Below are 11,034 nucleotides of genomic sequence, written 5' to 3' on the forward strand. Positions count from 1 at the left end.
CACTGAATCAGTTTGAGTCATGGCTTGGCTGCCTGTCTACTTATCAATAGATCTTACAAGCTTTATTTTTCATTCTACGTATCATCAGATCGCATAAAAATATATTTATATAGATCATACAAATTTAGTTCGTGGTCTACGCGATTGTGCTTATGTTTTGTATTCCAGACTCCCGAAACAGGACTTACGCTACAGTGTAGTTCAGTACGAGGCATTTACTTATATTATTATTTATATTTAACATTGTCACTTGATGATTGAAAATCACTAAAAAAGCTTAAATCACACATTCGTTCTTGATTACCTCTTTTATTTTTACCCCACCATTTTTTCGCTTTAAGATACAAGGCATTTTTCAAGACATACTTTGTTTAGGTTTTTCGACCAATTTTTACTTATTAATTACTCTTTCTTCTTTAATACCTTTATGTATGTTAAAGATCATTATTAATTTATTTGACAAGTTTACCAGAATAAGTAACAATATTATTGTACTGTACGCATACTTGTGTTAGAAATTAATCAGTTCTATTTATATGAAATTTAAATCTGATAAACTTGATATGACTTTGTAAAATATAAAGTGTCATTAAACTTTCAACAATAATTTTGTAATTTCAAGAATTATTTAATTAAAACAAGAACAAGTAAGTCATAAAACTGAAACTGAAATCTTTGTCGGCAACGCGTTCATTCAAAATTACTCGGTAACTTGCCACCAACTTATACTACACTCGTTAACAAACTAGCGTGAAAGTTTTAACTACACTTACGCGATTATACGTGCGACATTTCATACAAAACTTTGTATAGTGAAACACGTCTTAGATTCTATTTCAATAACGCTGGCAAACCATCTTAATATAGCTCCTTAATAATATTATGGGTTATAATGTATGCAATCTCTAAGAAGCAGACTATAACGTTTTCAAACAATAGGGTATATGTTATTTGATATACCGAACAATTTTATGTTTGCTCCATACTCTTACATATCCAAGAAATGCTTAATGGAAGTAAATAACTGCAGACCTCTACGATTGAATTTAATTGACGATCTACAACGCTCGTTTGGTTTTAAATTGTTAAATTAACAAAAAAAAAAAAAAAAAAAAAACTGTACAGATATTTTACCTTTATTTGTAATCGTTGATACTTGTGTTAAAATATGAGGCAATAATATATATTTGCTTGGGTAAGTATGAAATAAGTTGATAAGATATTGCAGGTAGAAGCAACCCAAATAGCGGTCGTTATAAATGCAACGTAAACTGGAATTTTTATAACAACAATATTTATAGCATAGTCCATGACTTAACTAGACTGCTGCCTTATTTATTTTATTTCCCTAAAACAAGAATGTACAAATTTGGAAATAACCGTTTTGTGGAACAAGAGTGCAATATCCCATCGTATTCGTGCTCTAAGGTCTATGGGGACTTAGTTGAAATGATTTATTGCAAGACTTTATTGCCTAACACGTGTTGTACAACGCATTAATTAAAATATTCCAATAGTTTAATTAGCCCAGTATTTCTATTTAACTGTAATAAACTGGTGATTAAGATAACTTTATCGTCTAAGGAGATTACTAAAATTTTTTTAAGTTAACAAATTTCGCATAGATGTATTCTGTTGTATGTTAGTAAGAAAATTTTCATTGGTTTATCTTTATAGTTTTTCCAATATTTCTCCGTCGCTTGAAATATATAAAATAATACATTTCTTGAGGGTGCACGTCTAACCTGCGGTTTGTTATCAGACCATCTGAAGCGGCGCATAACGAGGAAGCAGAGACATTGTTCCTCCCCAAGTTTCCCTCCACGTGAAATAACAAGGGCTCTATTTTCAATTCCTCTGCGTTTGTTGGTTGTATAAGCACGGGAAACGATATCTTTGAAATGTATAAAGAATACTTCTATTTTATTTCTAAAATAAATCATATTTATGTTTATTGACAGTCGGATTCAATATACGAATGCCTAATTATATGCTTTACCGTGATTAGGCTGCCAAACTTATTCGTATATTGCGCGTATATTTTTTTTTTATACAACAATATATATCCACGGGCTTATAATTCCCGTGCTCTTGTTATTCCAATTATTTGTTTTTTACTCTCGATACCTTGGCACCTACATATGCAACTTAGAGGACTTGTACGTATATTATACTAGCAGTGCCCGCGGCTTCGCCCACGTTGTAATCAGTTTGTCACAAAGTTTTCCCGGCAAACTTCCAGTGAAACTCTCATCAAAATCGGCTTAACCTTTCCGTAAACCTTCCTCTTGAAGCCCTCTCTCCATTGGTGAAACCGCATAAAAATCCGTTCAGTAGATTTTGAGGTAATCGATCACATATGCTTTTGGGGACTTTCTTTTATAATACACTAACTGTTGCCCGCGACTACGTCCGCGTGGTTATGACGATATGCATCACTATTAAGATGCTTAACGCAAATTATTTTTTTATTTCAGTCACTTGAAATGCTTATCACTCTGAGTAACTTTTTCAAAAGCACAATTTAATATAGTTTAATAGTTATTTTTATAAAACCTCTCTATACACCACATTTTTATTTATTTTCAGGCTGCAGTATAAATAACCTATCAGGCGAACTTATAGCTGCTGTATATGTTTCATACAAACTATCAACCCCAATTAAACCCCCTTATTTATTTATTTATTTATGTTTATGAAGGTCTTAGCGGTGGAATATCTCAAAATTCGTTCTTAGCGGACGTCTACTAACTATAATCTACCTCCCTGCCAAATTTCATCTTTGTCGATCTTGGATGGATGGACCATCCAGCGGCATTTGAGTTTTCGTGATGAGTGAGTCAGTGACCTTTCTCTTATATATATATAGATTACGATGTATTATCTGAACACCTTCTCACCATCTATAGAGCATACATGTTAAATTTCAAGTCTCTTACTTCAAAAACATAGGAGTTTTATACAAACTTCCAACCCCCGTTTTATCCCCTTAGGGATTGAGTTTCGTAAAATTCGTTCTCAACGGATGATGCCTCTATAAGGAACCTATTTGCAAAATTTCAAGTTTGTAGGTGTTATAGTTTCGGAGATTTCGTGATGAGTGAGTCAACCTACCATCCCCCGTTTTAACCCTAAAAGGGAGTTGATTTCTAAAGATACATTATTTGAAAACCTTCTCAGTATCTATAGAGCATACATTTTAAATTTCAAGTCTCTTACTTCTGAAACATAGGACTTTCATACAAACTTCCAACCCCCGTTTTATCCCCTTAGGGATCGAATTTCGTAAAATCCGTTCTTAGCGGATGTTTACAACCTATAAGGAACCTATTTGCAAAATTTCAAGTTTGTAGGTGTTATAGTTTCGGAGATTTCGTGATGAGTAAGTCAACCTACTATCCCCGTTTTAACCCTAAAAGGGAGTTGATTTCTAAAGATACATTATTTGAAAACCTTCTTAGTATCTATAGAGCATACATTTTAAATTTCAAGTCTCTTACTTCTGAAACATAGGACTTTCATACAAACTTCCAACCCCCGTTTTATCCCCTTAGGGGTCGAATTTCGTAAAATCCGTTCTTAGCGGATCTCTACGACCTATAAGGAGCCTATCTGCCAAATTTCAAGTTTTTAGGTGTTATAGTTTCGGAGATTTCGTGATGAGTGAGTCACCCTACCATCCCCCCGTTTTAACTCCCAAAGGGAGTTGATTTCTAAAGATACATTATTTGGCCACCTTTTCATCATCTATAGAGCATACGTTTTAAATTTCAAGTCTCTTACTTCTAAAACATAGGACTTTCATACAAACTTCCAACCCCCGTTTTACCCCCTTAGGGGTCGAGTTTCGTAAAATCTGTTCTTAGTGGTAGTTTACGCCTTATAAAGAGCCTACCTGCTAAATTTCAAGTTTGTAGGTGTTATAGTTTCGGAGATTTCGTGATCAGTGAGTCAACCTACGATCCCCTGTTTTAACCCCAAAAAGGAGTTGATTTCTAAAGATACATTATTTGGACACCTTTTCACCATCTATAGAGCTTACATTTTAAATTTCAAGTTTCTTACTTCAAAAACATAGGACTTTCATACAAACTTCCAGACCCCGTTTTACCCCCTTAGGGGTCGAGTTTCGTAAAATCCGTTCTTAGCGGATGCCTACGTCTTATGTGGAGCCTACCTGCCAAATTTCAAGTTTGTAGGTGTTATAGTTTCGGAGATTTCGTGATGAGTGAGTGACCTTTCGCTTTTATATATATTATAGATTATAGATATAGATTATAGATTAACTACCACGTACACTTTATTACATAACATTGTAATATTAACATTTTTGGATAAAATGTTGTTAGTACGAGTATAATCGGGCTAAAATATACAGTTCCGTGTAAAAGCCCTTACAAAAATACAAGATAAAACTTATTTGAAAATTAACACTGTTGTAACATAATGAGGTTATAACTGAAGTGGATTTTGATAGCACATAAAAAGACAAAATTTTATGACATTTTGGACAACTAATAAAAACATAATTTGAATCATTGTGTTTGCTCGCAAATTAAAAATAAAGCAACTTCAATTACATTGACAAGTAATACAAAGTAGGAAGACCAAAGGATAGTCAAGTATAAAAGTAGTCATCAGATCTCGATCAAATTAATCGATTTAAACGGGACCACAGGACAACCATCGACTTTCGATTCAAAATAGAATCATCGAAATCCAAACACACCGAGGTCTCTACCTAGTAAAAAATTCTAAGGTAACATACATAAAAAACAGTTGATTCGAGAACCTCCTCCTTTTTGAAGTCGGTTAAAAAGTTAATCTAGTTCTGTTTATGGTGTCAAAAAGAGACATAAAAGTCAAATAGCCACATTGTTGGTTAAAAAGTTAATTGTAAATAATTTTATAGCTAATATGGTACATAATCACAAGCAGTTTTATTTTAGAACGTTAAAAGTTATACAATTTAGTTATGAAGATAGCCTTATGGTAATTCGAAACCTTAATGTGTGGATTTTTATTGAATAACAAAATTAAAATTCTTATAATCGTATACCTTTATTATGAAGAGAAATTTTAAAGTAAGCAGTTAATTGCTGGAAGTTGACTTTTAAAAATACCATTAACGTTTTATCTATTAATCAATATTTCACAGTAATTGATACTATCACGTTCAGAGATTAAGTAATCTTTTTTTTTCTCAAAATTCAGTCAGCCCTTTCAAGAAATGATTAAAAGGGTAATATCTGGCTAAAAATTAAAAGCAATGTTATTAAACGCTCCTACCTGTGAGAATTACATTTAAGTATTTGACATTAAAATAATGGATGAGCATTTTGTATAATCTTTTGACGAATGTTTCAAGTCGCAGTCGTAAAACAGAGCTGCTATAAATCGTCTGCTTCAATCGTTTATTTGACGAGAAATATAATACTAAATCCATCGGAACGTTTTAACAGTCAAATGATATTAATATTATAAATAAAAATAGGTAAAAAAACTTTTTAAGTTAAACGGTTTTATGTTAAACATACATTGCAATGTTTAAGATAAATGTACTAAAAACCAAAAAATAATAAAATAGATACAGTCGTGGGAATTATAAACATATGCATAGACTAGACTAAAATAAAACCGTGGGGCACGTCAATTGTCTACAATCGTTGATTAAAATGTTTGTTTTGTAGTGTTACACTATAATTAGGCAGTTGTTCAACCGACAACGATGGACGTGTGATAAGTAGGGCTAGAATGTGGAAACAAGCTAGCAAGCTAGCAGTGAAACGATTCCTCGCCAGCCAGCAGTGTGAATGTCCAACGATAAACTAGTTGAAACATCTTTTTTATTTACATGGAGTGTATAACTATTGGAATTTCCATGAGCAAGAAAATAGTAAGTAATTTCCTCACCGTCTGCGGGCCAACTGCCTATTTTAACGACGAATTAAACGATTCTTCTATCGCACATTAAGTCGATAATTTGTAGACAATTGACGTGCCCCACGGTTTTATTTTAGTCTAGTCTATGCATATGTTTATAATTCCCACGACTGTATCTATTTTATTATTTTTTGGTTTTTAGTACATTTATCTTAAACATTGCAATGTATGTTTAACATAAAACCGTTTAACTTAAAAAGTTTTTTTACCTATTTTTATTTTCTAGTTTTTAGTTTTTATTTCGCATTCTGTTTAATTCATTTAGTGCTTCATTATTGCAAGGCCCATCTTAAATATTGAGGTTGTATAGTGCACTGTATTCTTCTTGTCAAGCCCTTTTATTTGATACCCATATTGGTGGGATTGATAAAAAATTGTTATCAGACATTTGGTAGCGGCGGCCAGCTTAGATTTCAATTTTGCATAGTAAATTGTATTCTACTTGTTGAGACCTTTCATTTGATACCCATGTTGATGGGATTGATAAAACCTAAGTTATCCGCCATTTTGTAGAGGCCGCCATCTTGGATTTTAATTTTATATAGTACATTGATTATACTGGTTGAGCACTTTCATTTGATACCCATATTGATGGGATCGATAAAACCTACGTTATCCGCCATTTTGTAGCGGCCGCCATCTTGTATTTCAATTTTTATAGTATATTGTACTCTGCTTGTTAAGCCCTTTCATTTGATACCCATATTGATGGGATTGATAAAACCTACGTTATCCGCTATTTTGTAGCGGCCGCCATCTTGGATTTCAATTTTTTATAGTATATTGTATTCTGCTTGTTGAGCCCTTTCATTTGATACCCATATTGATGGGATTAATAAAACATAAATTATCCGCCATTTTGTAGCGGCGGCCATCTTGAATTTATAATGATAATGAATAAACATAATTGTATTGTCACCAAAATCCAAAGTGTATACAAAATTTCAGATTAATCGGTTGACAGGAAGAGGGTGAAATTTGAATTACTAAATTTGACCCAAGAATAAATAATAAATAAAAAATAAAACAAACGGGGTGAGCTAAATAAAACCGTTTAATGAGAAAGTTTGAAAGGATGAATCGATATTCTAAAACTACTAAATCGTACCTAGTTGTTATCATGTACACCTAATAGCGATCGTTACTCATAGTAGGGAATATATTCGCCAACCCGCATTGCAGCAGTATGGTGGATTAAGCCCTGATCCTTCTCCTACATGGGGAAAGAGGCCTATGCCCAGTAGTTGGAATATTGCAGGCTGAAGCGTACTAAGCCGTTTGCAAGATACTAAAATACACGTAGATGCATTTTAATCCGTAATTTTTAAGATATCAAAAGTAAAGTTTGCAAAATTGCGGAGCACAGGTCAATTCTGTATTCAAGTACGGTAGCAATGCTAAAACGCATGTAAGTAGGACTGAAAGTTGAACAAAGAGTAGCAAGCACTCGTGTGCTTTTATTTGTTATGTCAAGCTTGTCTTTGTTAAAGCACTTGTGTGATTATAGTTTACCTAAAATATAAAGCAGGTTATTTCTTAACAACTTTTACACTAAAATAATACAACTCATGTTACACGTATTTGTTCACGGGCATACATTTTAAGTGCATTTGATTATCTGGTTGTGTAATAATATTTTAATATTTAACTTTTTACACAATATCTTCGTATTTGTATTAGGATATTGTAAAAATAAATAATTATTTATAATCTTTGATGTTATAACTAATTGTTCTAAGTTGATAAAAGAAAAAAAAAATGCCGAAAGCTTCGAATTTAAACAAATGTAATATCTTACAATGATTAAGCATTTGTTGTAATTACTACATTATAATTATGATTATTCGAAAAATTTGCTTTGAATCATAATAATTGAGTCATACATCTAAACCAACTAGCAAGCCGTCCAGATATTTATTTACCGAACACACTTTATTACGTCTGTCGTCCATTTATTATTATTTATTCAAGTAAGTGGCACATAAACTAAGAAGTAATTGGATTAGTGGCTAGTAGATACAAAAATACAAATATTTTCCGAAATAATCTTTTATATTATTGGAGCTTATTTTTATGAAAATAACGTTGCACTTAAATAATGATCGTATATATAATATATTTATTATCAAGACAGTCAAGCGGAAATATCGATTTTAAGCAATGCTTAAATTTTCTTCCTCTCCTGATTTGTGGTTTGTTTGCTTTGTTAATATAAAATCTATGACAACTATGAAGGAAATTTCAGTATTTAAAATTTCATATTATCATTTAAATTTAGAGATTTCCTCAATTGAATATTTAAATGTAAAATATTACTAACGTAGATTATACAGATATATATACCAGTACATAGAAATAGCTCCTAACACAGTGCCATAATCTCATATTAAAAAAGCGCTCAAAGTCATGGTCCATGACTTTAAAGATCTTGTTAAATATGCTCTCTGCACAGAATCAAAGGTGAAAGAAAGATATGTGACAGGACTATAGTGCGAAGTACTTATAATAATTCATTTTGTTGACATCTCTAAAGAAATACATATAAATATCCTAGCTGACCTCGCAAACGTTTTTCCATATATGTCATTAACCACTTTAATCCCCCCTTTATAGCTTAGGGGTATGAAAAATAGATGTTGGCCGATTTTCAGACCTACATGATATGCACGCAAAATTTCATAAAGACTGGTCCAGCCGTTTCGGAGGAGTATTGTAACATTGTGACACGAGAATTTATATACATATAAGAAGGTATATGTTTATATTTTACATTTGATTTACAAGGGATCTACGCAGGATTTTTGTTAGCAACTTATACGTTAAACATCACAAAAAGAACTTAATAGTGCTTCCATAATACATTTTTCATATTTTTTAAAAATAAATATAGAATGTGAAATTTTTAACTATCTTAGTTTGTAAATTGGAAGAGAAATTGGAGCATAAATGAGACTAGTACTAGGAGTCAACTAAATATATTTTCCTTCCCTATCTTGTTAACTTGATTTGTAGGCACTTTGGGTTCATAAAAACAACTACTGCGATTTATGCGTTCTTTATGAAAAAATGCGACACTAAACATGTCGTCATAAAACTAACACAATGATTGTTACGATTTAATTATATCTATGTACGTGTTGAATGTTCATTTCATTGTATCTTTAATACTTCGTCGCGTGATATATTGGTGATTAAATTCTACGATTTTTTGAGTTTTTTTAGTACCATTTTTGTCGTTAAACAACATATCTAGACAAATTGTAGCTTACACTAACGTAAAGAATTGATGCAAGAGTATGACAATGTGGCATAAAAATAATACGAGTAGGGATTGTTAATTAATTAGTTATTTATATTTGCCTAGTAAAAAAACCACACGTTTTGGTTCACAGGGATCGCAGGGGGCGATGCTTCTAACTTCCTCGAATCAGAGGGGCTCTTCTTGATGAACTCATTTTTTTGAGAAGAAGCCCCAAAGGAGGTGGATATGGCAAAGTCCCGATACTGTGACGAGGAACGAGATAGATTTCATCATAGCGGATAAAAGGCATATATTCAGAGATGTCTCAGTGGTTAACAGGTTTAACACCGGCTGCAACCACCGGCTAGTACGGGGCACTCTGTATATATGCCTCCAAAAGAAGCGGGCCCGCTTGATGAAATCTACTCTCCGACCTACGCTGCTCCAAATACTATGTGGCTCCGAGCAGTTCCAATTGGAACTCCAAAACCGATTCGGTTCGCTGGAAACTACTAGCGACGTGGACGAGATAACCGACAACGTGGTGAAGACGATGTGTATACTGGGTTGCAGGCACTTTCCACCAACAAAGCCAACGAAGCAGACTAAACTTTCTCCCTAAGCCTTGGATCTGATGCGGCAGAGGTGCGAGTTTTCGCCTGCTTCGCCAGAACAGAGGGCTCTTTCCAAGAGGATACGAAAACTTGTACAACGAGACCTCCGCTGTTCAAATACGAGAGAGATTACTACTCTGATTAAGCAGAATAGGGGATCCAAAGTTTTCCAAAAACCATTGGGGAGAACGCCTTCTTGCGAAGCTCAAAACAGCGGATGGCAGAACCGTCTCCTCTCGCCCTCAGATCCGAGAAGAGGTTTTTATGGACAGCTGTACTCGTCGAGCACACGCAAGCCCGCAACTTGGGACACCGAAGATCCACGGGCACCACTGTTGGGCCATTATTCGGAGTGTATCCCTGACTTCAAAGATGATGAGATTGGTGCAGCGCTCAAGCAGCTTAAAAACGGAAGGGTTCCGGGGGATGACGGAGTTACCACTGAGCTTTGAAATTATATTTACCTAGGCCATACTATCCAACTAGGCCGCAACAACTTCGAGAAGGAGGCCGATAGGAGGATTCGATTGGGCTGAGCGGCGTTTGGCAGACTTCGTCAAGGCTGCACTTCTATGATTCCGCAATGCTTGAAGACAAAAGTCTTAGGAAGCAACGTAGCAAATTAAGCTCCAAACTTTCTGGTCGATGGCAAGGGTCGTCTTTACCTATAAATGGAACGCTTTTAATTGAGAACAGGTTACAAATGGAACGTTTTTAATTGAGAACAGGTTACCTTTTTATTTTTGTCTAAGACGCTTAAAGTATTGTAGTAATAATTTTATACAAATACCTCAATTATAAGGTGATTTATTATTGATACTCGTAATATATGTTGATCCTGAGTAACAGATTTGAACTCAGTTATGCAAGAAAAGAAAGTCTAATTTAATTCATTATTGTGTAATAATTTCTTAATACATCGCTAAATTTTCTTTCTAGCTCTATTCGACTGTATTGTATCAAATGCATCAGCAAAAGACGTAACCATGTAACATGCAAGGCATCGTCAAAAGACGTAAGCAATTAATTACTACTAACGATACACGAGCTTGACAAAGCTAGAATATAGATAAACCATAGCTCTTTGAGAATAGAGGCTAAATTATCGTGATCGTAGCGTCTCATGTTTAAAACAGACGTAATACGCCTTGTGTTCGGAGGTGGCTTAACACTGAATTGCACATTTGCAGTTCATACAAATGTCTCTTGGATTTGCAGTAACTAAAAGTGGCCTCA

General features: G+C 33.8%; 1 long non-coding RNA gene across 1 annotated transcript; it reads left to right on the forward strand.

Moving 5' to 3' along the window:
• The first annotated feature begins 10,369 nt into the window (after positions 1 to 10,369).
• LOC123656349 lies at positions 10,370 to 10,687 on the forward strand. The gene is made up of 2 exons (XR_006743525.1): positions 10,370 to 10,494; positions 10,527 to 10,687. It is a non-coding gene; the product is annotated as an uncharacterized LOC123656349 (long non-coding RNA).
• Positions 10,688 to 11,034: the final 347 nt, after the last annotated feature.

This window comes from Melitaea cinxia, chromosome 9 (genome assembly GCF_905220565.1).
Source record: "Melitaea cinxia chromosome 9, ilMelCinx1.1, whole genome shotgun sequence".
Classification (NCBI taxonomy): Eukaryota; Metazoa; Arthropoda; class Insecta; order Lepidoptera; family Nymphalidae; genus Melitaea; species Melitaea cinxia.